The sequence below is a fragment of the Scylla paramamosain genome, chromosome 18 (assembly GCF_035594125.1).
Source record: "Scylla paramamosain isolate STU-SP2022 chromosome 18, ASM3559412v1, whole genome shotgun sequence".
NCBI lineage: Eukaryota > Metazoa > Arthropoda > Malacostraca > Decapoda > Portunidae > Scylla > Scylla paramamosain.
This window is the reverse complement of record NC_087168.1, coordinates 19,644,014-19,647,399: the sequence shown is the minus strand read 5'-3', so window position 1 is coordinate 19,647,399 and position 3,386 is coordinate 19,644,014. Positions and strand designations below refer to the sequence as shown.

Below are 3,386 nucleotides of genomic sequence, written 5' to 3'. Positions count from 1 at the left end.
TTCCTAAAACTTAAAGAATGTCACGAATATTTAGTTTCCGTATCGTCGTTTTCCTGTAGGAAGATTTTGTAATGCACTCATGATTTTTTTTTCTTTTTTTCATTTTATTATTCCGTTCCTGAGTTCTTAGTGGCTTAATGGTAAAGATCTAGGAGAGCGAGTCATGCAAGAGTTTGAATCCTTCTCAAATAGAGTGGTAGATGAGTGGAACGGACTCAGTAATCATGTAGTTAGTGCTAGGACACTAGAGAGCTTTAAGAGAAGATTAGACAAGTTTATGGATGGGGATAGCAGATGGAAATAGGTAGGTGTGTTTCATACAGGGACTGCCACCTGTAAGTCTGGTCGCTTCTTGCAGCTTCCCTTATTTCTTATGTTCTTATGTTCACCTTGATCCTATGAAGGGCACGTGACTCGCCAAGGTCAAATTTCTGAGGTCATCTTGGTGTTAATTCGCATGTTTTTTTTTTGTTTTTTCTTTCCTTCCTTGACTAGGGACTCTGACTAACGATGTTCTTTGACCGTCTAATGACTGACCTATGGGTGAGGTCAAGGTTTACGAGGTCATTTTAGTGGTAATTCCCTGTTTTTTCTTTCATTTCTCTTTCTGTAGGGACTTTTCAGTTTCGAGATGTTATTTGTCCGTTCAGTAACTTCTCAGACTTCCAAGTAAGATCTTGGAAGCAAGGTTAAATTTATGAGGTCATTTTAGTGTTGATTCCCCAGTTTTTCATTCCATTTTCTTTGGTCAGGGATCCTTTGAGTGACGGGTTGTTCTTTGTCCGTCCAATAACTTCTCAGACTTCCGGGTGAGGTCTGGGCGGCGGGGAATATTCTGGTGGGCGTCCTGATGGGAGGCGTGACTCGGGGCGGACTTCAAACAGCGGTGACTCCTTGCATCTCCCTGATGGAAGAGAGACTTTCATGAATTTTCCAATTATTGCTCACACCCCCTTCATCGCCATGCTGTGTACTGCTCCGTTATTCCAATCTTACTTTGCCGTTGTCCGCCTCTCCCTGTATGTGTATCTTCCTCCCTATCTCTTTCTCTTCTTTCTTTTCCCCTCCTCTCTCTCTCTCTTTCTCTTTCACTCACTTCTATTCCGCATTCTTCTCATATTCTCCGTCCCTCAATTTCTTCAGTCGTTTCTCTTTTTCATTTTCCATTCCACCTTTCCATCCGTCCACATTCCAATTTCCCCCTTTCCCCATTGTCCTCCTCACTCATCCATTTTCCACCATCCACTCCCCTGTTGCCCTTCTCGGCTCTGAGAAAGACCAGAAGCTGACGCACTCACCAGGAGGCCAGCGTTTGTCTAATATTATTGTCTTCTGGGCGGCAGCGATCCTTGCGCCACCAGGGAGGACGGGGCTGCAAGGGGGAGAGTCCGCTCAGCCTTTGATGGGAGTGTCGCCCCTACGTGTGTCTGAGTCGACGGGAAGGCAGTTCAATAATTCTCCGCCGTTGCAGTTGGTCTTCTAGGTTCCTGTTGGACGTTCATGTGATGGATTTTCAAATAAGTCTCCGGTTTGGTTTATGAGGCGCCCGTCGAGGTTCGCACCCCCAAGTTATTCACGCTGAAGGCAAGTATAAGTCTTGTGCGTTCCAGAATCGTGTCGTGATGTCTGCCCGCCCGTGATTATGTCAAGATCTTGTATGCTGCCTCCGTGTCTCTGTCTCCGTGTCTCCGTGTGGGTTTTCGCGAAGTAATGGAGTGATGAGGTAGCAGTGGTTCAGTGAGTCATATTTTGTGAGTGAGCTGGTTTCTTATTTGTTTCCCCCTTTCGTGTTTGCTTTCCTTTCTTTTCCCTTTTTCGTTAACCTGTCCTTTGAAGATTAGCTGAATTGTTTCAATCACTCCTTAGTTTGCTTTGTTTCTATATCCTTCCTTCCTTTCAGCCATCCTTCCTTCCTTCCATCCTTCCATCGTTCCTTCCTTTCTTCCTTCTTTCCACCCTTCCTTCTCGCTTTGACAAACAGTTAACTAAAAAGCACACTTCTTCCATTCTTCCTGCATTCCCTCCTTCCTTTTTTCCTTCATTCCCTCCTTACTTCCTTCCCAGCCATTCTCACTTTGACGATTAACAGAAAACCGCCAAAACCTTCTCTAATCCATTACATAAAATTGCCCGGAGGTGTCCCGAGGTGTCGCTGTGGCCGCCCCGCCCCGCCACTGCGCCTCCCTCGCCGGCCGCGCCCCGTGGGGACCTCTCTATTCTTCAAGACAATTTAAAGGTCCTGGATGAATAGACTGACGGTTAGAAGGTGGCCCGACGGTATTCTGAGGCGGCGCGGGGTTACAGAATAGACGGAGGAGGGAGGTGGGAGGAAGCAAGGAGAGAGAGAGAGGCAGAGAGAGAGAGGGAGGGAAAGGCGCTCGTGAAAGGAAAGGTAGAGGATGATGACGGGAGAATGGAGTGGCCCGCGAAGGGAAAACGGGCCACTTAAGATAGGCCATGATGGATCTTTCTTACCATGACAGGAAAGTTTTTTTTCTCTCTCTTTTTCCCGCCTAGTTTCTCACACACGACCTACTGACATGCCTTCTACTCGCGTCCCTCCTCTTGGCGCGCGCCTTGGAGCATGAGGGAGACGTGCAGGAGGATCTGAGCATCTGGGCCAAGGCTGCTGCATCACGCTCCCTCCGATTCAAACTCAAGGACACCAGGGAAGAGGAGGAGGAAGAGGAGAAAGAGAAGAAGGAATGGAGGAGGACCAGGAGGAGGGTGCGACGCGTGCCCAGGTGCCCTCCTCCTCCTCCTCCTCCTCCTCCTCCTCCTCCTCCTCGTGGTGGCCCGCGCGTCCTTTCTTCAAGACTTTTTAAAGCCCCGCGCCAATGGAAGGACCGTTACGGGGCGGCAGGGATCGTCCTTCTGAGTGAGTGAATCGGCGACGCTACCTGACGGGCGGGAGTACCATAGGAGAGGAGGGGGGGGGGCAAGGAATTGGGAGGAAGGATGGGGGGAGAGGTAAACCGGGAAGGAAGGATGGGAGGAGGGAGGGAAGGGAAGGCTGAGGAGGCTGAGCGCGTGCCACACACACACACACACACACACACACACACATTTACATAGCTAGATCGTGTAGGTGTTTAAGTGGAGATGTGAACACCTTACCTGCCGTCAAGGTAAGACCCAAAGGGACTTCTTACCTTTTAATTAGCACGTTGACACACTCCGGTAGGCCTTGATCGGTGAGAGAGAGAGAGAGAGAGAGAGAGAGAGAGAGAGAGAGAGAGAGAGAGAGAGAGAGAGAGAGAGAGAGAGAGGTACAGTAAAGGAAAGCTTAAGGTGTGGAGGGCTTCCTGTCTTCCACCTCTCTCTCTCACTCTCTCCATCTCTCAGCTCACTCCTTCTCTGCGTCTGTCTCTCTTCCTCGTTCTCTT

General features: G+C 49.2%; 1 long non-coding RNA gene across 1 annotated transcript; it reads right to left on the bottom strand.

The window, feature by feature from the left end:
• Positions 1–243: 243 nt before the first annotated feature.
• On the bottom strand, positions 244–2,891 carry LOC135109407 (uncharacterized). Its single transcript, XR_010272694.1, has 2 exons — positions 1,299–2,891; positions 244–904 (listed from the first exon to the last, which is right to left on the bottom strand). It is a non-coding gene; the product is annotated as an uncharacterized LOC135109407 (long non-coding RNA).
• Positions 2,892–3,386: the final 495 nt, after the last annotated feature.